General features: G+C 31.2%; 1 protein-coding gene across 1 annotated transcript in view; it reads right to left on the bottom strand.

Moving 5' to 3' along the window:
* LOC125075299 (zinc finger and BTB domain-containing protein 5) overlaps positions 1-22336 on the bottom strand; it is a 48584-nt gene extending 26248 nt beyond the window's left edge. The window contains exon 1 of the mRNA XM_047687028.1: positions 22068-22336. The gene's annotated coding sequence lies outside the window, so the exon portion shown is untranslated. The remainder of the gene's footprint in view (positions 1-22067) is intronic.
* Positions 22337-25614: the final 3278 nt, after the last annotated feature.

Below are 25614 nucleotides of genomic sequence, written 5' to 3'. Positions count from 1 at the left end.
AAAAAAACATTTCGAACACAGATCTGTGTTTCTGAAACAACATAAATACTGTCCGTAGGTTATGACATAAAAGTGCAATTAAATGACTTGTCACATAAAATAAACACGTTAGACATGTCGGGTTTTATTTTATAACCTCTTAACTAGTGTGTGCAAGGCCTAAAAGTTAGTGGGTGTAGTGCAATGTGACACGGAAGTGTTGCGAACCAGTTTCTCCGCAGAATTCGACTGGTAATTTATGAATACAAAGAACTATCGATGAATAAATATTTTTAAACATTTATTTTTTAAACATAATTGGCCTAAAAATAAGTATTAATTCGACATTTATCAAATTAATGATATCACTATTAACACAAAATAAGCGAAACTAAACATAATAACTAGTTTATCGACATCGTCGTCATAGGCGTATCGTATGAATATCGAATATTTACTTAGAGTATCTACCATAATTATTATTACATCTGAGTTTATTCGTTATATTACAATGGTCATTATTAATAAAAATCCACATAAAATTATGCAAGCAATTCGTTATCGATTAAATTTATTATAATAATACAAAAGGAAACAGCGTGCCATGCGAATATTTCGATATCGATGTAATTGCTAACTAAACTTGATCTAACCTTTCCAACTATTAGATAGACGTTGATGACTATAGCAAACCGCTAGATGCCCTTGGCTTCCAAGTATCCAAGATTGGAATCACGGTCGGTGCATAGCTTAAATATTAAAATTATAAAAATAACTTCATACTTTTTGTAGCCTAGCTCTATGACTTTAATACGACTTGTGCATGTTATTTTTTCTCTTATAAATATGTTTGTAATAAGATCACTGCCTTAATTTATTAAATACATTATATATTTTTAAATTTGGAAACAATATCCATACTTTAAAACTTCTAAAACTGGTGGTTTCAATTTAGATAAGCCAAAAGTTATATAAAAAAAATATTGATATCAATAAGGCTTTAGAAAAGCATTTAATGCCAATTTGCCTAAATTTAAATTTCTAATAAGCCATTCGAAATTGGAGACAACCAGCCCAAAAATCAAATTATCCCACTTTAAAATCTATGATTGAAAATCGTCATTTTTCATAATTGTTTTTTTGAGAATGTAAACATTAATAGAATGTATAGTGCAAATTCAGAAAATGCAAAAAAAAGCATGTGAATCACGATATATAAATAAAAAGAAAAGAAATACAAATGATTTTTAGAAAGCGTTAATGGACGTCTACTTCAAATGGTACACTTTTTTTACATAAGCAGATGATTTGATTCTATTCATGTAGTCTATACAGCCATGGGTGGCCCACACGCCTTGTCGACGTGTCAATCAAGAAAAGCAACGAAACGGTCAAGTTACTTTATCTGTTTGTTTCACTTATATAACATGTTATTTGCTTGATTCATCTAAATGAACTTTCAACATATATCGTAACAAATTGTTATTTTTTAGTTTTAGTCTTCTATTTATTTGCCGCTGTTGTAAATATACAATTTACGATAGAAGTTAGTAGAGTCAATTTATTTCTTATTTAATGTTGGTTCATACTAAACAAAACATTTAATTTATAAACAAAATTCACTTCCTTTTACTATTTCTAGTTAGCTGTCTAACCTAATGTCAGAAACAAATATACATTTTGAGCCTTATCACAAAAGGATATACATTACTTACGTGTGTTTAACGTTTAATAATTTTCTATGTACGGATACGGTATGTATAAATGTAAACTACATATTCGATAATTAAGGATAGCTTCCAACATTGTAAGCAGAAATTTTAACGATCACTTTCATACATGGATGTGATCGCCACGACACGGACGAAGCGACGTCAGTTCACGGATAATGACTACAAATAGTAGACACAGCATTGCAGGTGATGCATTCGTTAATCAATTAACATAGGGAAATGAAGAACAGCAGGAAGATATTTTAATTGATTTTATTAGAATTACGATACTCATTTCACATATATTCAGAGCAAATCGTATGTAGTCTATTTATTACTAAATAGTTTACTTAAAAATGTTAATATGTACTTTACAGATTACACGGCTACCGTTTAACTTGCAAATTTATGTGTTGGGTAAATATCTAAATGTTAAGAAGGCTATTCGCGCACTTGATGGAAACTGGTGCAAAGCGAAGTGGTGCAAACCGCAGAACCAGTCCTGCGACAGGAAGCGGCCTCGAGACCCGCCGCCCTCCGCGCACCTACCGCCTCACTTGCACTACTCTCCCCACTCCACTCGGCCCCTCGGCCCCCTCGCCCCTCTACTACCAGCCGCCGCGGGGCCACCTGATCCAGACAAAGCGTGTCCTTCGTGTCATTCTCGTGACGCATACAAGTGCATTGCACTAATAATAAGTCCGTTCCATGTCCGGTAACAAATATAGTACTATTCTGTTAAAAGTAAAGACAAATTTCTCAAAGACAATTCAGATTTGTATCGCAGTAATGCTACATCCAATACCAGTTATATGGGCTATCAGTATGCACGTTAATCAAGTTCTGAGGCCGTATCATCATCAATCAGCACTCCATAAGGAACTAATGCTTAGACATTTACAACTTTGCTTATTTATTGTGGTCATTTATATTGCAAGTTAAATTTTATTCGGTTTAGACCTTTTCGACTTTATTTTTAACGATTAAATGCCAATTAGCAATGTTGGCGTATATATCTTAACTATAAAGATATATGTGAGAAATAATACTTTAGCATTGATAAGCTTATATCTTATACAGTTCCGTAATAAAACCTATTTGCAAGCTTAAGTCTACAGTTAGTACGATAAGTGTGTATCAACCTTTATTAAATGGTATTTCTTACAATAAAATCGTGACTAAACAATATCTAGATAGAAACGTAAAGCGAATTGTTATATAGAGAGTAAAAGAACAATGTTGGCAAAGAGCACGCGGTCGGGAAGCACGATAGCGAACGACAATCGAACAAAGCAGGACTGCGTCACAGGCGAGCTTGCGAGTCTCATCGGGCCGCCCAAAGAAACGATATCATAGAAAGTAGAGCAACTCATTTATTTATTCAGTGCAGCAACGGGTGCGAGCGAGACGGAGTCGCGAAACTGGCTCATTAAAATAAAAATCCGATTTAAGAGTGCAACTCGCGCGGAGCGAAATAAAAGTTTCCGACGAAATTTGCTCGAGTTATTCCAAAAAAGGTGCACGAAACGCCTCCGCTACGAGATGTCGAGATACAAGTGCGAAGAGAAACCGACCGCAATAGCCTCAACTACATGCGCAGCCTCACGACCGAGTGCTTTCGATCGTGGACATGTTACACTATAATGCTTTACGGCTATAATTACCGATCCTACGCGCAAGCGCATTGGCGCATATGTCGATAATTTCTAGAGACGCACTCTCGTATCAGAAAACACTAACGCCTCTAATGTTAGAGCAGGTTCTTTCTTTTCCGCATTAATCTCTACTTCTGTTTTCACTGTACGAAGCGAGCCATTGTCTGAACATTACGCAGCCACAGCATTGCATTATCGGCACGATAAAAGGCAACTCTATAATCATCGTCGCGAGTCACGAGATCCGCACGCGCATTTGCTATGTAAATAACACCACACAACATTCCACAGTCACCGTTGTCTATTTTAATGGAAGTCGTTTAGAAAAATAACATTCAATAAACTATTATTTAAAGAGAATTAACTATAAATAAAAAAAAATGATTAATCGTTAGTTGCTCTCTCGATTCTTGTTACATATTATGTATTGTCCTTAATTACTTATGGGTTTTTAGTACGTAGCTATTAATTACAAAATGTAATGACCGCGCTCGATATTTTCAGAGTAATACACGTCAATTATTTAACTCGTGAAATTAACCAAAATCAAAAAGCGTCGCTGCCTTTCACCTCGCGGGTCCTTTCTAGCGTTTAATGTCTGAATAAATTTTATGATTTACCGACTTACGAGAGCAATACAACGTAATGGTCCATAAAAATGATTTCCAACAGAAATTTATTCACCTCAATTATATTTGGGAATGACTTTTTATTTATAATTTTATAGTAGGCCGTAAACTGTTGTATTTAAAACAATCAATGATACTCTTATTTGCCATTCACATGACCTAGATTAAGGTGATCAACAATTTGAATCAATTGTGTATACACAATTACGGGTCACTGATTTTAATCTAAAATCGTCTGTATCTCCTTATAATTACTAATATTATTTTTATTATTATATCGTATAAGTTTTGTTGATTGTATAACATCATTATGAATGTAGCTATTTATAATATTATAGTTTTATATAATCTCAATCGATAAAATCATGATTATTGTTAAAGAGGATATACTTTATGTATTACACAATTTTAAATTGAAAAGATGCAAAACGGATTCTTGTGAAGATAATATCTACAATTGAGTTCTCACAGATTGGAACGATAAGAACGTTCTAATTTGGATATAAAAGAAGTGCAATTGAGTATTAGAAAGTGATAATGAATCGTGACCCCACTATACGGTAAAACAATAATGCTGTCTCGTTGGTAAAGTGGATAACGTATTATGATTCAAACGCCGAGGTCTAGGGTTCAAAACCCAAATCAGTCAATGAGCGAATACTGTGTTAGGAAGTTGGCAGTGTTACACTTTCGTGCCTTGGAAAACACAGAAACAATTAATGCCTTTCTTCCATTCATTTTTGTCAACTCCTTATTAACAAAAGCTCATCAGCAATGAGTTACAGTTTTATTTCTTTACATTTTGTTAAGAAAATAATCCATTAATATTTATCTAACTAGCTTAGCGGTTAAAGTCAAAGACTAGTGAAAAGCTAGATCGAGTCGTCATGTTCATCATGTAGAGAAACGATGCACTGACCATTGAGATCACTTTTTATTTATTAATTTCACTTTCTTATACATAAATAAAGTTTCAACCCACACTTGTGTAGACACTACAGTATAATAAGAAGCAAGAATAATTTAAACATTTACGTTCTCATCATCGTCTATATAAACACAATAAATAATAAATGTTGTTTTCAAAAAATAAAAATAGTTACAGTACCCAATTAAGAGAAAAATATTTACTTCTCTGTATGAAATTATACAATTTATTACCCAAGGATAACAAAGAAAAATATTTAAAATGAAGACTAGCAATTCCGCTATATGTTTATAATTATAAAAAAATCCAATTGTATTTTATCATGGATCCAAATTAACCCATTTAGAAGATTGCGGACTTAAATGCGGGAATGCTTAGTTTATGGTTTTAATCCTACATGTATCGGATAAAACTTTACTAGGTGTATATCCACAAAGTCACGTTGGATATGCCCGGTACTTTAACTTCTAAATCGTTCTCCTTACTGAGACGAATCCTTTTGCCCAATAGGATATTTTCGGATTTTTTGATGAATAAATAGAATTCTTGGTGTAGTTCGGTACCATGATATCGTATTTCAGATCGAAAAAAGTATGAACAGCTCAAAATATATATTTCTTAAACAAGGCTAGGAGCAAATAATGCGACCTCATCGTTAAGGAGGTGACCAAGATCACCAGTAACAAGACACTTTTATGTTCCAATATTGGAATCAATTAATAGTATTTATTGTAATTAAAATAATTAATATAAAAATCAACTTCCCTGTCTTATTAATATGCCGCGCTGTTTATTATTATATTAAATAGTACCGTTTTATTATTTCCTTTTCTGAAAAATAAATTGTTTTTATTCTACTTGTTTTTTCTGTAATACACCAAGTTATTTCCAAAAAAAGCAAATCGAATATTCGTATAAATAAATTTGCAAACAAAATATTTTTTCATGCAATGTTTTTAGCGGTTATTCGCAGATATATTTAACTTCTTACGTAGCTGCATAAATCAATTTGCTGTTTTCTCAGTTAGATTTAATAATAAAAAAAGATCACAAAACAAATACTCCAAAATAAAAGCCTCATTTTTCTTTTACTTCATTCAATATAAATTATATATGTTCGGAAAAATTAGAAGAGATGTCAAATATTTCACAAAGGGCCAGCGAAACTCCAACCACACCCTTGCACGGCACAAGTTTCTATTCAAGTTGAAATCAAATGTCACTGTTAATGCTATATGCTTATATTCAAGTGTTTGGATGACTCACGCTCGCACTGCAAACTGTTTTTGTAACTTCTTTAAAAAGTGTTTTAAGTCAGATTGAAGTGTTTGTCTAACCGAAAGTACCTTTTCTATAAGTCTAGACTGCAAGTATTTCGATAGAAGTGAAACTCAGTAGTTTAACGTTTTGTCCGTGTTTGTTGTATGTGTATGTGTGTGTATCTGTGTTGCAAATTCTTTGCAAGAAATAAGTCTCAACAGATAAATTATATATGAGACAGACTAAACAAAACGTTATTATGGGTGAATATATTGATAGACACGGATGCATCTGGTAAATATTTAAATGTTGTTAATGTATTCGTTTTTGGGATACATCCTTTAAACAAACAAAAAGCACATAAATCCACAACGACAAAGATACGATTTAAAATGTATGAAGACCGAGATAATGCTGCGAGCATCAAGTGGAATGAGAACTAGATCTGGTCACGGAGCTCGTGCGGTATAAATATTATTAACATTGTCCTGGGTCCGGCTCGTTGCATAATCGCTACCGGTACCTGTCATTACATAGTATTTCTTGGTACTACAGTGACTTTAATTATATAGAATTATTCATTTATATTACTATTATACGCAAAAACTATTTTGATATACATTTTAAAACCATTTTGTGATAGAAACATGTTTACCCGGGTAACTGACAAGTTATAAGGAATTCTAACTATGGCGTATTATTTAGTTTTTATGAAGTTAATTTTAGTTGATATATATTATACATTCTTACATTATAACAAGCGCGTTTCCAGTAAAAATAATTAAATAATTAATCACTTCTTTAATGAAAACGGTGGACATATTTGGCTGAGTTATACCAGTTTTTTGTCTCGATATAAGATTATAAATTCATTTATTAGACCACAACTTATTCTACCATGTCTCCAAGTTATAACTCGTGATTTTAGTTTAATCCAAAAATGGAATTAATTTATGTGCATTATTGTGATATCGAAATAAATTTCCTAACAATTAATCAGTAAATCAGTATACTTACCTTTCAGCACATCTTATATTTAGACATTATTATATAAGCCTATAAAAAGGAACACTAGCAGTAATACTGTTGAAAGATGATAAATTAATTTGCTTTAATTATATACAATATTATGTAACAGCTACCTAAATAATAATTTATTGTGTACCTGAGAAATACTTCCTGATTTCAAGCGACATGCAAGCAATATTAACTCTGGTTTGCTCTTTGGCATCATAACTCATATCTCGAGGCAGTTTATAACACCACATTCCAACTAAATGGCCAATGCTGCAATTAATACATGTAATCACAGTGTAAACGTTGGCGTTGCAGTAGAAAACTAGCTAACTATATTGCTATTCACGTGAAAAAACAGTGTACCAACTCACAACTACAAATTAAGGTTTTTTGCAGCCTATTCGTATTTATAATTTAGCAGAGAGAAGTATTTTTACTAAAAACCTTATGTTGCCCGAATGAAAAACAATTAAAATTTAGATCTAAACATAGTCGTTCAAGTTGTTGTATTTTAAGTCTTATTACAAATCGCATAAAGTTATCAAAGGCTTATAACATTAAAAAGATATGTTCTACTCTATTATTTAACAATAACAAAATTGTTAAAAAAAAATGTACCAAAATTTTAGAAGCGGAGGTTTGCACACAAACCGCAACCGGATGTCCCTCGCCAGATGTACAATCACACTAACACAAACTCTCACGAATTTTTCTCCCAACGCTTTCACATCTTCCACTAATTATTATCCACTTTATCGGGCATCTTCAATTTGATTTACGTCTAGCTCTTACACAGCTCAATCGGTACACTTTTTCTTTTCGGCGAGGTAATTTACGTTGATGTTGTCAGTACTATACGCCAATACGCACCGTCGACCTGCTTACGGCGACTTATTACTGAATCTAGAAATGGCAGTCACTAATTAGGAACCGACAGACAGACAGACGCTGTCTACCATCTCGTTATTTAATTAACGTTTAAACTAATGACATTTTTAGGTTTAAATGCAGTATTTAATAGAAATAGACTCATCGCTCGTTAAGTAATATTTCACACTTAGAAAGTTAACCTTTAAGCTGATACTTAAAAGATAAGTTATCCATAAACTGTTGTGTATTACAAAATAAATTAATACCAAGTAGAAATGCTGGAGTCATAAGTGTCTATGTCAGATTTAAATATGTATAGAATCTCCAAAAGCTCTCTTTTGTTCAAATTGTTAAATATTGTAATACTTAAAAAAATCTACAAGAAATAATTCTTAAAAAGCAATCGGCAGATTTCTAAACAAAACAATTACCAGACATGAAGTACGAATATGCTTAATTACATTTATTGATATCTATGTAACTGCAGATATAAAATTAAAAAAAATACTTTTTCAACCTCGAATTTTATGCTACACTTTTAACAACCGTAAAGTAAGGGCACGCCGATTTCGATTCTGAGAATACTCGAATATTATGATCAAGACGTGAAATCTTAAACCGTTAAGTATTTTAAATGAAAATTAACGCCACTTTTAATTACTCGATTACGGATATTGAAAGGTAATATTTTAATTTTCAGTAATATTAGGGCACAATTTTGTATAGATTGTGTTTCTGATTACGGGCGCGGCTAATGGAATGATGCACCGATAATGTGAGTCGTGAGCGGCGTCGATGAAAGTAGTTTTGCACGTCGCTATGGCCGCTGACCCAAAGCTTCCTGCACCGCCTTGAGCATCACAACCAGCAACGCAGGCTTTGATTTTTTATACCACAAGAAAAAGATTTATTTCATTTCTAGCGAGAATCTTCTCGTTTAATGATAGCTCTGAGTTAATTTTCTGCACCGCCCATAAAGTCTGAGGATGTTAGCTAAACGCTCATTACGTTGCATTATATTAATTATATATATGTATGTTAATACTTCAACGATGATTATTTTAATCAAATATTATTTGTGTTTAAGTGTTTTTTTATAATCATCAATTAAATATTTATAAATATTTTAAAGTTTTGAGAGATATGATGTATATATAAAATTGATTAATAGCAATGTCATAAACATTGATAATATATATTTAGTCATTGATTTATTGATGACTTCTTTGACTATCAAATTGAATAGCAAACTAATTATGATTAACACCCGTCTAAGCCGAAAACAAGTTGCATGAACAAGTGTAAATAACATTTTATTCATTATCTCCGTCACAATAAGCACAGCAAACAAATTATGACTCGAGGTCAAATGGTCAATCAATAATGATGATGCATTGACAGGCGACGGCAACGCTAAAGAAAGTGTGCACAAATCAGCGCGCGTTTAATTGACATACCTAAAATGAAATGTACGAACATATTATATTCAATTTGAAAAATAAGAGTGACCACTCTTTTTCATTTAATCGACCACTTTAATTGGACTGACTCGAGTTCATTGTTACGCGGGCTCATGATTTTATCTGTTGTTCTTTACTCGGGTTCGAGATGCGTGTGATGCAAACGAACAGTAACCGTAATACGGCGTTGATGGCACGCCACCGCTGCGCCACGCAGCCTCGCTCTGAGTCACGAGAGTTGGCTCGACGCGAGAGTCACGTCAAACGATCGTGATGTGTCTAGATAATAGCACAAGTACTGCTCCATTTGCATGATCTATGGGCAATCATGTTGATTTGTCATGTGTGTATTCAGACTTTCCATTTCTGTGACATCGTTTTTATAAGCCTATAAAATAAAGTAAAGATTCCCTTTAATGTTCACAACAAAAGACATTTGCCCAACTTTGTTATAACCGTATTACCACATTACTGTAAAACAGATAATCTCACTCCGCATATTTGGTATAGTTATGCGGCATTAAAGAACAGAACACCGTAATAATACTAAAGATTCGAAAAAAAAAGTGTAATTTATGCAAACTATGTGTGTTATCTTATTAAATGGACTAAAATATAATATTTAACATTCATCGACTGTAAGCTTAAAGCAAAATGAGACAAAATCGAGTCTTAAAATTTTTAGCAGGCAATATTTTATTTGAAGAAAAACAAAAACTTCACCTCTTGCCCCAAAACAGTTATAATACAAAGTCACATAAAATAAAAAAATAAAACGACTCATACCAGAAATATAATGTTGGCTAAGATATAATACTATTTCGAAACGAAGGTATCTCAGGTACATTAAGACTGACCCAATAAAATCACTTATTTTAGTTTATAACTGTTTGATCGAAGAAATCATCGCAACAAATAGGCACTTGACCAACATTTTTTAAAATATCAAATCAGATACCTGCATATATAATCAATGATGAAACCAAACACTTTGCCATCAACGCGTAACTGCACATCACTCTCGGAGTAGCTTCACTTTGACTAAGATAAATGTTATTGACACAAAAAGAAATGTGACTTCTTAAAAAAACATTTCATTATATATATATTTACTTTATATTATATTATAAAATATAAAGTATTTAGTACATATACTAAGTTAATAGTATAATAAATTCTAAAAACTTCTTTTATTGTTGTCAAGTGCTTTAAGATCAGAATGAGAACAATAACAAATATTAAATGGTTCTTTGGATCTTTTGACTACTCCTATCGTAAGAAAAATGTCTCTATAAATAGAAGTCAATATAAAACAAAAGCGAGCGTTTAATTGTAATGTATCGGTCGATCGTTATAGTGCGATAATATAGTAAGTCAGGCGTGGGTGCTGCCTCCGAACACCGAACCGGATCTAAATCTGAGATAAATCATGTCCGGACCGAAACGAGCTCACCGATCGGACCTCGCTACACCTTTCCTGTATTACTCGAGATACTACAAGATCTAATGTCTTAGAACACTGGCATAAACTCTGAAAACAAACTTTGCTGACTCATTGAAGTAACTGATTGTGATAATGGGTCGTTTAATAGATAATTCTTTATCCGTATGCAAAGTGGAGCAGCTTAAACTTTGCAATAATACGGTTTATAGGTTTTCATTACAAAAATGAACATGTATATATACTAATTAATATACAATATAGATTAATGAATTCTTATAAAGTAGTTTATTTGAAATTTTGAATTGATTTTAGAATTAGGAAACATTCAATAGATGCTTTATAAGGTTTTGGTTTTCAATTTCCTTTAATATACAAAATAAGTAGGAATATCCGCACGCTATAAAGCAAAGCCGCTTACCAAAAACGACACAATTTATATCCTCAAATTTGGTTATCTAAATTGTCTGTTACTTATTATTACGTGCGTGGCCCAGTCACGTTACCTTTTGTTGTCCTGTTAAGTTATACGATTCAAAGTGAATACGAATCTTGTCGTTATCATCCTGGATGATTCATCCAACATGAATATCAAAAATATTGTTATTTTTTTTAGTAATAAAATTTAGAATTCAAATTAATTCCACACTATAAAAAATATACTAAAAAAACATACTAGCATCTGTATAGGTACATAAAGTCATGGATTTTGTTCGGAAGAAGTTTCATTTAAATATTATTAAATTTCTAAAACAAAAGGTGTAGGAGTTAAATATGAATATATTATAAAAGCCATTTAATAATCAATTTCGTTTATGCTTCGATCAATACTGAGTTAATAGCATATTTGAAATACATAGTGTGAAATCCAATGTATTAATATTCTATTCATAATTGTAGCTTGGCGAGTCAGGTTATGTTAACGAATCGTGAGCAACACTAAAGATTGCATTTCAATCTTTTGGCGTTTTCTCGTCGTATAGAAACTAAATGAATGAAAAAGGACTCGTACAATGACGCCGTAGTCCACAGATGTACAGTTAAAAATTATGTAACTTTCTTCGCGAAGTATTGTAAGTATAGACTAAAGCGTAGTTTTAAATAGGTAAGTGACCCTCACGGTACACAACGTGCAGAGCAATGTAGCCGTCACGCGGTTCGACGGCGGTGCGTCGCGACCGCCGCGTCGTCGCCGCCGCGAACGCGGAGCGGCCACTGCACTCGCTTCGATTTCACTTTTATTAGCAATCTACTTAATTGGATACCACTGTTGCGGTTTTATTCATTCTGCAGATTCATCTCAGAAATATTTGGGCAGAGTACAATGCAAGTAAAGTCATCTGTACGTTGTGATGTAGATAATTAGTTTGTACTTACTATTACAAAATAATAAAACAGCAGTTACATTTTTCTTCGTTATTACCTTACTCTTTCTGTTTTTATAATCCTTCTATTTTTGTTTTAGTTAAGAACAGTTTTTAAAATTATTCCCAGTATTAAAGAAAACATTACACTAAAACATTCCATTAGGAGATATATGTATTATGTATCATCGTCTCTGCTGGTGCAGGATTGATCTGTATAATTAAATAAAAGACAATTTATTGATTGACAGCTCAATCTAAAATATACTAATTTGTAATAGAAATTTATTAATCTTTTATTCGATTAATCAAAGTATAGAACTAAAATTTGTTGTTACAGTTATTATTAAATTAATTCTATGTTAAGAATGATATTTTTACATCTGTGACTATAAAATTACGACTATAAAATAATAGGCTATAAATAATAATAAGGAAATTAATATAAAATAAATCCATATCAGTACTTCCAACGAGCAAATATTTATATGAATAAGTCTCCGTGACAAATGTTCCGGCTCTACGCTAAATGTTGAAGGTCAGTCGAACAACTGGAAAAGTACACGTTGAATAAAGTTTATACCTAAATCTGCGATCGTAATCCCACGCTCGAGAGACCGATTAAAGAAATAATCAAGTTTTTATTAAACCCCAGTAAACATTGTACACCGCACAATGCGTTTGTATCAATCGCTAATAAAACATTGCTGCTACATATTGCCTTTATTGGTATATTTTTAAACTATATGTTTCAAAATTAGGTTTATTTTCTTATTTGGTTTGGGATTTTAACATGGTAAATCTAATTGCCATTTATTATCCTGAGGACTATAAGAATACATGAACAATTTTACTGTTTGATAAATGCAATCATTCCGTTTAAGATTATAATTGCATTGTTGCATCGATAATAGCAGTTTTTAATAACAATTTATGTCCAGGTCCAATGCTTACAGCTTCACAAAATTAGAAGCCAAAATTTTTATATTATTCCACATACATGATTACTTTTATTTAACTGCGAAAAATATGAAAACACACTGTACACGCGAACTTAAACTTGTTTTGGGTTATTTTTTGTCAATAAAAATAAAATAAAGTTGGTCATTAAAAAATATATCCCAATGATTAATATATTGTTACCTACTAATCAAAAATGTTATCTATATTCGAAATTAACACAACGATGAACGCTACCGATCAAATAAAAAAACAAATGTCATGATCGTTTCATTGAATGGCTAACATTATCTAAAATAACAATTAATATACAATTTATGTTGTAGTTTTGTAAACTACTACAACAACAAAAAAATTAGTTACCTTAACAATAATCGACATCGCGTGCTATATTTGATAAATAATCGTAATTATATGTAAACTATATACTGAACATATGTAAATTATTCAAGATTGTAATATATTAAAAATCTAATGATATCTTTCAACTCTATGACACGATTTTTTTCGCGAGTATTGTACATTTTATCGATCAATTTCCGCATCGAAGTGTCGTTGAAGGACGCCTGATTGTTAGAAACTAATTTTATCGCTTCAAATTATATTGTGGTTTTTATTTAATGGATTTAATAGCTATATTATCATTGTAGGTTCAGACATGGTAGGGCTTTTTTAAGCAGGCTCACCGTGGTAGGTACAATCCACTAGTTTTCACACAACGGGTTTTCTAGCGTCAAACTTCAATACGAACGTAAGGTAAAACTAACTTGCTCAACAAAACGCTAATAGCTCTTGCAAACAATTAATACGATTGCCAAAAAACCTATGTTATTTAATATTTCTGTTATTATGAGACCATACATTATCGTTTTAAAGTTGTCCTATAATTATTATTTGTAAGAAATAAATAAATTAATTTGGATATTGCTAAATTTTGATTTGAAGGTTTAAAGAGACAGATAAAGGGTGTTTAATGCTGATTTAGAGTGATTATGATAATTTATACTATAATAATTGTTAATGCCTATAAGCGAAGTTACTTAAAAGCAGATGAGCTATTTGTTTGACTAGTTTTATAAAATAAATTTAAAAAAAGATGTGTTTCAAAGTTAATAAGTGAGAGTAATAAAAGTATTTATATTAATTTCTCCAGCAGATATCAATGGAGGCTAACTAACAGATATAACAAACGGAACTATTTTTAAATGTACGTTCATAAAGCTTTCACTTACACTCAATCATTGAATATTTCGACAAGAAACCAGTTCTTAATTCGACTAGTTAGGATATCTGCCATGGTTCTTAAAATTTTCAAACCGTATAAATTTATTATATACATAAACTTATCGGGTAGTAGTCAAATATTTATGAAAAAAATATTTAAATTTACATAAAATCAATTATATTTACGTCATTGAATAGAAATGATACATGAAAACTCGTATTAATAATAATAATAAAATAGAAACCGAATATTGAAATATTTTACGTCATGAGTAGCGATAAGTCACCGAAATTATTTTTTATATTTCTTGAATTTTATTATAGCTTTCAAATTCAGTGAAATAAAATATGCTTTGCATAAAATGCACTGACAGCTAATATTCATTTGTTAATCATAACTCTATCACGCTAATAGCTAAGTTTATTGATTGCACAACTCTTTCTGGTAGCCAATTTAGAAGTGCTGTATAATTTCTGATTAATTATTAAGTATTAGTAATCACCTATAATGTATGTGTGAATGTATTTTTTCACATGACTATAATCACATAACAAAACTGGCAAAATTGTATGAAGATTAATTTTCAATTTTGTAGTTTTATAAATATATTTTATTAGTATAATTTACGCTATATTTTTTTCGTTTATATTACTTGCATCACATATGGCATGGCATATTTATGACGTCCAACTGCACAAACACTTATATAAGACATTAGTATTTTAGGCAAATTGCTAAATTCCACACAATACATTAATACAAATAATTTAGTTTAAATATTTTGTGTTCGAGTACATTGTAATGATTCGATAAAAAATCAAACTCAGAAAAACTCGGCTGTGAAAATTATAGAAATGGAAATAATATTAATAACATTTTGTTTAATTAAAAATACATAGATATCATAAATATAGATTAGTATTAGATGCATAAAATATTGTTATTGAGACTTCATTTTTTAATATGGAGAGAACATTACGTACTAAATTTGGATTTAAGCTTAGCACTGCCTCAATGTTGAATATTGACTGATCATAAATTTAATAGACAAATTGCAAGTGCATGGTACCTGTTTCAAGGCAACGGGCAAAATTAATCAAACTCAGGAGTTTTGAACTAAGTTGGAATTTGAAATAAGGCAGGTCAATAACTTTTCTCTGCAAAGCACATCATTCTGTCAAATTTTATATAAAGTTGTTTGAATTCCATGCCTCCAAATCAAATAAACTTAGCAATAAACACAAAAAGAGCGTTGTATTTGTGTGTTTGTCATAAATATATTGTAGCCTTCGGATTAGCTTAGATAGTCTTGATTGAACTTGCGGATTAAACTTTACTTTGCTATTGCAAAATAATAAAAAAAAATCATAATCATTTCAAAGAAGCTACAATTAATTCCGACTGTACTATACAAGAAACTCAGTATTAGTTCCATGTCTAATTTTTATTTACAAGTCTTAATCCAAGTTGATTTTGTCATTAGTGCAGCACAGACAGGCTTTTGTAAAAATTAATCAAAGAAGTAATTTGTTTTTCATATTTTGAAATGCTGGCCATCAGACCATCATAATTTGTACAAAAGTAATTTGTAATTTGATTGTGTTATGTGCGTATGAATGGTAAGCTCATTCTAAAGAAACTTATTTATTAATAAAAGAGATGTATATCGAAAAATGTATTATAACATAACGCTATTAAATTGTTTATTGTACAAACAAAATTATAAATAACAAAATCTGAATTCGTGATACCATAACGTAAAAATATTTTTGTCATTTTATGTTGGAAAGGCTTTGAGTCGATATTATAGTGTGTCCGTAAGCTATACTGTATAGACTATGGAAGATTACTCAAATATACAAAATTCATAAAATCACGTAGTCATGTATAACACCATAACATGGACATACCATAGTGATTATTATTTTATTAGTGTGATTTTTCATTTATTTAATTTCAAATGTTATGCTGGATGTTTATTGAACGCGGCATATATTATGTTTAGCTAGGAGTAAGAAAAGTTCGCATTGAGTAAATATTTCTGTTAACATTATATCCTTAATTATTTTAATATTACTTTATATAGGCCATGCCATTAAGGCAATAGAACACAAGCGTTAGAAAGCGTTTCATAAGCGCTTCCAAACAAGTATCTAGTAAAAAACAATTATCCTATAGATACTAAGTATAAAATGTAGTTGTACCGAATACATGTTAATTTGTTGCGGAATCCGAGAGCAATAACCGACTGCGGTGCTAGCGGTATTCGGCGGTTTCTTTGCCTCTAATATTCGATAAAAACAGCAGAGCTGTGTGTATGTGTGCGTATGCATAGCCAAAAAATGTTTGCATGTTGTTTTAAGAATATTTCGAAATATTAAAGCTTAATGTGGATATTAGTCACGCCTGTGACCAGACCCGCAATATTTTTTACGAACATAAGATTGTATGTTTCACTTTAAATATATCTATTATTCTATTTTAATCATCACATTATCAGCAATATGTACTTTTAATTGTTTAATCAAAGTACGTTTAACGTAAGTAAAACTTACTTTTCATAACTACCAGTTATTTGGCGCCAAGTTTAATCATGCTTTACTTTATCGCGACCGATAAAATCAAAATTAAAGTTATTAAGATTGGGATTTACAAATAAATTTCTCTTACGAAGAGAAAAGAGGACGGAAACAATTTGGTCGTATGTGATTTAAAGGAAGTTAAAAGTAGACCATATTTCCTATTCAAAAATTAAAGACAGGATATCGTTAAGGCAATTCGTCTCGCTTCTTGCTATCAAATGTCAATATGTCATTACTCATTTAAATATATCTAATAGTTTCATAAACATTGAAACGTGTGTGAATATCTCTTTGAAGCAATAGAGATAAATTTTTAATTACATAGTTGGTATCATAATGAATGGGTTTCAAGTAATCAATCATAAATCAATTTATCCATAATAATTTAATGGATACTCTTCAAAAGATGTGCCGTTTTCACTCAGGGTCAAAGTGTAAGCATTGTGCTGTTACAAGGACGAACAATTTCTACGCAGGAGTACGTCGCGGTCGGGTGCGCACCAACCTTCCGCCTAGCGTCTGCGCCCGCAAGGGTCAAGGCGGCCGGTCATTTCACTCCGATTTAACTTATCCACACCAATTACAGTTTTTAGTGATCTGACTTTTGTTGTCATTTTAAAAAATGTAGGTAAATTAAACGTTATTAAACGTAAACCGACTACGATATTAGCTTCAGTAAAAAAATTGTTTGTGCCATTGTGACTTGTCTACGATAATATTGGCGACAAGTGACCAAAGCATAAACACTTTTTCGAACATCCAGATTAAATTTTAAATACACGAATAAAATATTATACATAATTTAAATTAATTCATCCTTTCTAAGTCATTATAGAACATTATGAAGAGACCCTAATCAAATTTTTTTTCTGATAACTGTATATTTTAAGTTTTATAATTTAATAGTTTTCCCACTACTTAATCCATCCACGTCACATAAATTTTTGGCATAACTTATACATCTATGATCTTATCCCCAAGTCGCATGTTTAATCTGTCAGATTTGATTACAATCGGTTCAGTGGTCTCGCCGATAAGGTTACGGACTGACTTTCGCATTAATAATACTACTCTGATTTTAAAAATAAAAATAAATAAAAATAGTTGCAGCAATTAAGTATGAGACATCTCTTATCTATTTAATAGCAATACTTTGAGATTCTCAACGAGCCGCAGCAGGACCGTGGGACAAACGCGAGCCTTTGTATGGAGCACTGTTACGTAAAGCGAGCATGGTTCCACCGCATCGGCTCATGCTCATAGGGTAATAGATATTATTGCACGCCGCGAGTTCGAACAATGCAAGTTACGCCCCTACCGCGCCCGCCGACTTTAATGGCATCTCTCTACTGCCATAGGCGAATTCTTGGTAATGTTGCTGAAATGCAAACTACAATATTGTACGCAGCTAAGTTAGATAAGCAGTCATATGTCACGATTGGATTTGTGTTTTCATCGGGCCTTAATATAAATTGATTAATTTTATTGGATATTGATATTGCTATTCTTGTGGTCAATAAAATATTTGCTTATTACTAATGCCACGAAACACTATTGTGTTTTATATTATTAATAAATTGCAATTTTTTACAATATTAAAATAAAATAAAAGTAAATTATTTTAACGTTAAAACATCTCAATTGTATCTGTACTATTATAGTAAGCTATTACCAAATATTTATATAAATAATACCTAAAATTATTAATGTTTTTTTTTAAACACAAAATTATTTCATAAGAGTTTATGCAATCACAGACCGAACGCGGCACGCGTTGAAGTCTTTGTCTTCACAAATACAATTTTTATCTAACTGAAAATTTAAATTGATTATATCTAATCGAGTTGCACTAGGCGACGGCAATGAACACAATTAGTGCACGATTACAGGATTTTATGATAAAAGTCGTTAATACTTCTTACAAATATCACCAAACAATAAATGTACCTACATGTATAGCGGTGACGCAGCGTGGATATATAAATCACTGATATTAAGTGCTTTATTACTTCCATATAGCATTATTGCATTTATTATAATAAAAATGCTTGTATGAGCTGATGTTGAACGGATTAAAAAACATAAATATGCAACAGTTACCTACTCAGTTAATAGCTAACTTCACGTCATCGAGGCATTTAAGTCCTACGCCTACAGGACATATCTCCACGGAGAATTGAATCAGAAATGTTAATATCATAGCAGTTAAATCTTCGATATAATAATAAATAAATATATGTATATTAAATATTAATTTATTCGCATGATTGAAAATTCAAAATTAATACAGATAATATTTCACAATTTTGCGTATTATATTATTGCTTACAATGAGATAATCATTTTTAGTTAAAATAATAAATCATTGGAAGGTTAATAAAGCAAATCGATAAAAATAAATGCAAAAATAACCAAAAAAATTACTTCCATTTGAGCGCAACTCTAATTTACCGGACTTAAGCTGTTATAGTTCCTTTTTACACGGTAGTTAATTTATTATAAATATATTTACTTAATGAAATCATAAACGATATCAATTTAAAATAGACCGAAATTGTGATTGCATGCACTCAAAAAAATTGTTATCTACAGGGTCAATATAATTAATATAATGAACGCATTACTTCTTATGTTAACGAAACTGTGAAAACGAAACGTTTTTTGCGGAAAATGTTCATACTTTTCATTACGTTTTTTCTTAAATTTTGTGAGATTTTTTTATTTTTGCATAGAATAGATTTTCAAAGAAAAACTAATAACAAAGTGAGACTTCTATATTACAAGTAATATTCTATTTATATTTTGTTAAAGGTTCTATCAACACTTAATCCTTTTTAATAATTATTTAACCATTTTGAACGTCCTTAATGTTCCTGATAAGTTATGTTATGTTTTTCTCATAAGGTTATTTTCTACTACAATGTTTTTATCGAGTAATCTTTATGGTACCTGTTTCATGTCACATTGGCAGAATCATTGCTGTCCATGTGATCATCATTAAGCCTTACAACGCATAGCTTGGAAAACTACTTGCTCAGGGCGCAAAATATGTATCATTATTTTTTTTATATAACTACATTTTGAACGAGAAACTTCTGTTTATAAATTGGAAAATTGGAAATTATGACTAGATATTAAAGAAAAAATATATTTTTCAAATATTTTTTTAACGAAGTAAATTGAATTTACACCTTAAATGTATCTTTTCTTCGTCTCTCTACGCCGTGCAACATAATGCCTTAAACAAATTTACAGATTTTGTTACTTATGTAAATAATAGATTATTTGTTTTTAAAAAAAAAAACACTATTTTGTACACTGTTTCTGGAACAGTTAATAGTTTTGATTTAGTTAAAATAGTTTTTTTTTTATTGTATTAAAAAAATATACATGAACCTATTACAATTTAACTTTAGAAATTGGTAATACAAAATTAAGCTTTTAGTTAGATTTTACTTAAGTTAAATGTGTTATTATTTATTATTTTACTACGAGCCTTAATTCAACGAGGATTATTATACATGTTAGATTTGTAAGAATTTAGATCAGGAAATGTTTTAATTGACCAGTATTTTTTACATTAACCCAATAAAATATATAAGTCGTATATAAATCCATAAATCTAGAAATATATAAATAGTATAAAGCAAATATTATAATTATAAGCTAAATATAACGATTGTATTAGCATTACAAATTTTATATAAATCAATCCGATATAATTTCTACTTGCGTTGTGTTCGCAAGCGCACAATAAATAGAGCATATTTTTTATTTGTAAAAGAAATAATGAAGTAGTAAGAATCGACAAAAAAGTTTCTATGAAACGTTAATTTCCCCGTTCGAGTTAAAAACAAATAAGGCAATTATCAACCTGAAATAGGCATGAATCATTTCCTTGATGTCTTGTTTCGATGAAGGAATCATAATTAAGTAAGAAAATTCTAAACTTGATAGTGCTAAATTTGTTTAACACAATTTGTATTTTCACAAATTATTACATAGGAATTTTTATGTGCTTAAAAATGATTTTGCCATTTTGTACCTCATTTTTATGAGACTGATATTTCATTTTATTGAACTGGCTCAATTTTCTGTCATTATGAAATTTCCCATCTACAAAAATTTCCATTTAAAAAACTGTAAAATAAGTAATGTTAGAGTTCATATGGAAATAATCAAATCCCTGGCTATTTATTCAGTCGATGACTTTTCTCGGTATCGATATATAAGTATGAGGTTATGATTGTACATAGAATACTAATAGGCAACTAAACATTATCCCTTCTATAAATTACGAAATTAACAAATAAATACAAAATAAGTTAGTATAGCATTAAGCTATTACAAAAATGTTAAAATAATTCAAATACATACACAATTATATGTGTGTTAGAATGTCAAAATCATTGCCGAAAACGCGGAAAGAATGATTGCCAAACGTGCGTTGCAACTTATTTAATAGCTGTATAAAATTCCAATGTGTAGAGATAATATAGCCACATGGCATAAAGTAAAACAAGTTTTTGTTCTACTAAACGTATTTATTATCTCCAAGTTTTAATAACTAGTTTCGTACTGTGGTTTTGTAGACGACGAAATTTATAAAGTTAAGCACTACTTTTTATATAACCTTATAAACTTGTAATATAAAAAAAAAGAAAACATACATATCGATATGAAGGCTTATATGTATAAATACAAAATTGTATAAAAAAAATACCAAAATGTTCAGTGTAGAGATTAAAAATCTTATAGTTATTTTAAGTAAATAATTTTTGGATTTTTGGACTTTAAAATGTTTATGCATTGATAATCGTCGATAAGTTAACAATTATTGTTTTTATTACAATATTATCATGCAGATACATTACTATTGAGATTAGTCACGACTAAGTCTACTAAGTTATGTGCGAGCGACAGGTTTATTAATACAATTACTGTGAAATATACGAGTATAAAGTAATATTTAACGAAAAACTTACCTTCGACGATATAAAGGCGATCCAATAAAGAACCAGAATTGGGATTAGCACTTCAGTGTAATAAGCACGAGTAGTAGCACTTCGTCTCTAAGTTAGAGAACAAGACATGTAGTTATTAGTCCATAAACACCCCTTGGAGTACACAAAGCTTGAAATAATAAAGTCCTGGGTAAAGTCCAGGAAGGCGAGGGTGGTGGTGGCTTGGAAGTTGCGAAGGCCGGGCTACGGGGTGCCGGCGGCGCGCGGGTGACGGTCGAGCGTCCGGCCGCACAACGCGCCTTGCAACGGTAAACTAGCAGGCCGCGCCAACACAGCCTCTCCCTCGCTTGTATGAGTGCCTCCAACCTCCCTCCAAACAAATAGTACCGTACGCCGCACTTCTGTCTTGGTAACTTTTATTATACTTTTATTAGTGTTGCCGTCTGCGCCTGTGTGTTCTACTACACGAACACATACGTAGTCGCGACCCGATAAAGTCGTGTGGGTGTCGGAGTTGGTAAAGTACCTATGCGTGCTTTGATCTTACGATTCGGTATGCACGGCCGCGCTGCCGCACGTAGTACCGAGGCTTTATTTTACTTCTATAATATCTAGTCAATAATTTAAGTTTGGTGTTTGTGCAATAACACACGTCTCACAGCGCGATCTACAACTAGGCCAGAACCGGTCTAGACTTAGCTCTAACTACGTATCTTCACTATAATTTTTGGGCTATTATTTTGTCTCGTATGCCTTGTTCATTGTTTAAACCAACCTTTTGTTTAACAACCTTCACCTACCGAAATTAGATCACGTACACAGATAGTCCAATAAGGTCATGAATCATGATATAACATTCTGATGAACCACGTCTATTCACCGCTATTATACTAGCCTATTGACAACTAAGGTTATCCTAGAGATCCAGATAATTGCAAGTCATGTTTTGCAAGTTTAAAGCTTGTGGTAGTAGCCCACGACTTTTTAATTTCTTAGCATTCGAATATAAAATTTTGTAAAATTAACTACTAACGTTGATAACGCTCATATCATTGAGTATATTTTTAATATCTTCCGGTATTATTTAGTTACCAGTATTATACAAAACTATAATACTATATAATAATCATAATATATAATCAAAAACATATTATTATTTAGGCCGAGGTAAAATTTGTTGAAATTAGAAATACTCAGATTTATCCGTAGTCAATCGAATTAAGCTAAACAATAGTTATTGATTCGTTAAATTATTAGTTGGAAGTAAGTAATTATTTGTTGTATATGACCGTAATTACTAGATAACTCGGCACAAACGTCTCTCACTTTTATTATTACTAAAAATATAATCAGAGAGTTCAGTACAAATATTTTTGAATCGACAATTAACAAGATTAAATTCAATGAGAAACTACCAAGTAATTCAATTAAATTCTACCGAGTAGAAACGGTAAAAATCACGGTAACTTACTCGTTTACATCCATCAAATTACAAATATAAAACATGTATATATAAAATTGTTTATACCTGTATCCTGCATGGAATTTACTCCAACAACTCCATACTTTTTATAATACAATAATAAAATAATTATTCGCGCTTCATACGGGTAAAGTCCCTTTTTTTCAGGAGCGTCCCTAATTCAATTCTTAGTTTAATGGCTTTTAGTTGTGCCGACAGGGCACAGATTATTTCGCCAATGTCAAGTAGGATGGAGATGACACGAAAGAGATTGATCGGTACGATTGAGGAAACAAACTCATTTAAATTTTGAAGAATAGCATAGTAGTAGCAATTTCCTTAATAATCCTTAACCTAGAACAACACAAACATTAATAATAAGGTAAATTAAAAATAATGGTTAGTACTCTAAACTATGTATACTAAAATGTATCTAACCCTCAATTGGACTATTCACAACTTAATTTTATTACATTTAATATATTTACATAAAAAAGAACAAAATGGATTAAACACAAACGTCAACAAATATTCAACATTTATAGGGCGAGGGACTTTAGGACGGAGAATGTCATAAATGGGATGAAGAAGTTTAGGACAAAGGACCAGGATATGGGTTGCGGAACCTTTGTCTAGGCCGCATTCACACAGCGAAGGAGCGCCCCTATTCTATAAACGGAAGATGAATTGGCTGATGTGATTTAGGCCGCTGCTTAAAAGACGCTGTTTAATAAAGTGGCTAGGCGTTTCATTGAATTACTAATTTTAATTAGTTGGTTGCGACAAACATACAATAGATTTGAGATCGTTGTACCCTTTTAATGTTTCGGAAAATTATAATTTAATTATAGAGGAACCAAGCCTTTGAAAGATTATAGAATTTAATACATTGGAAGACCACCTCCATACTTATTGCAGTTGTAGTATGAAGGTTAAGTTACCCAGTTAAGGAGGTTATAGCTCTCTGGTGGACATAAAAATGTATCTACAAATGTAAACTATAATTTTATTACAAGTATAACAAGTTTTATAATGTCATAAATACGAAAAATTATTTATCGTTTTTATTTTATTTATTAATCAAAGTAGCAACAAACATTACAAAGTTTACTATGCTATTTAGATCACCAATTCAGGTTAAACTAAGTTATTGCACTTAGAAATGTAATACTCTAATTAAATAAATACTTATAGGCACATTATTATGCGTCAATTATCAATTAAAATATGTACGTATTAATATGTATTTAAAACAATATGATTTATGGTTTTTATATTATTTTGATTAAATTAAAGGCTTACGTAATACGATACTCTGCATAATATGATAGGTTTGATAACGATAAATATATTTTAATAATAATATATATAAATGAATGATGACGGTGTCATATAACGCACAGGGCCTAATAAACCATGTCGGGGCCCCTAGGCAATACACATCTTGAGGCCACCTTGCTCTCTTATAACTTCCTAAAGACATGTTTTCGTAACGAAATTTTATTCATTATTATAAAAAGAGAAACAATAAAACTGTGAAAGAGCAACAGCAGACAAACAATCGGACAGGGTTACCTTAACTTAGGTAATATTAGTATAGATTATGTTTCATCCGTATCACCTAGATGTCCGAAAATCAACAACAGCGCGATTTTTAAGACATTTTTTGCCTCGCACAACCACTCTGTGGTACCAGCTTTCAGCTTAGGAACGACTGAAGAAAAGAGCGTACTAATTTCTTAAAGGCCGGAAACACACCTGCAATCCCCCCGGTGTTGTAGATGTCCATAGGCGGTGGTAGTCACTTTGATTTTTGGTGAGCCTCCTGCTCGTTTCCTACCTATAAGATAAAAAACAATGTCAGGTATACCTAGCCGATGCTATGCTTCGTTTACAAAGCTGATACGGAACGGAAGCTTTGAAGTAAAATTAAAGTAGTTATATTATAAGAAGTTAAATGGAAAATTGTTATAGTAAATATATAAATTAAGAACTGTTGACTGTGTGACTAGTATATTTTCGACTTATATATTTTTCGTATCGCTGAAATTCAACTTCCTAGCTCCGATCTACTACTTTTTACTGGCCCAGACCGTCAGAAGCACT

The sequence above is a fragment of the Vanessa atalanta genome, chromosome 2 (genome assembly GCF_905147765.1).
Source record: "Vanessa atalanta chromosome 2, ilVanAtal1.2, whole genome shotgun sequence".
NCBI lineage: Eukaryota > Metazoa > Arthropoda > Insecta > Lepidoptera > Nymphalidae > Vanessa > Vanessa atalanta.
This window is presented reverse-complemented; position numbering and strand designations above follow the sequence as displayed.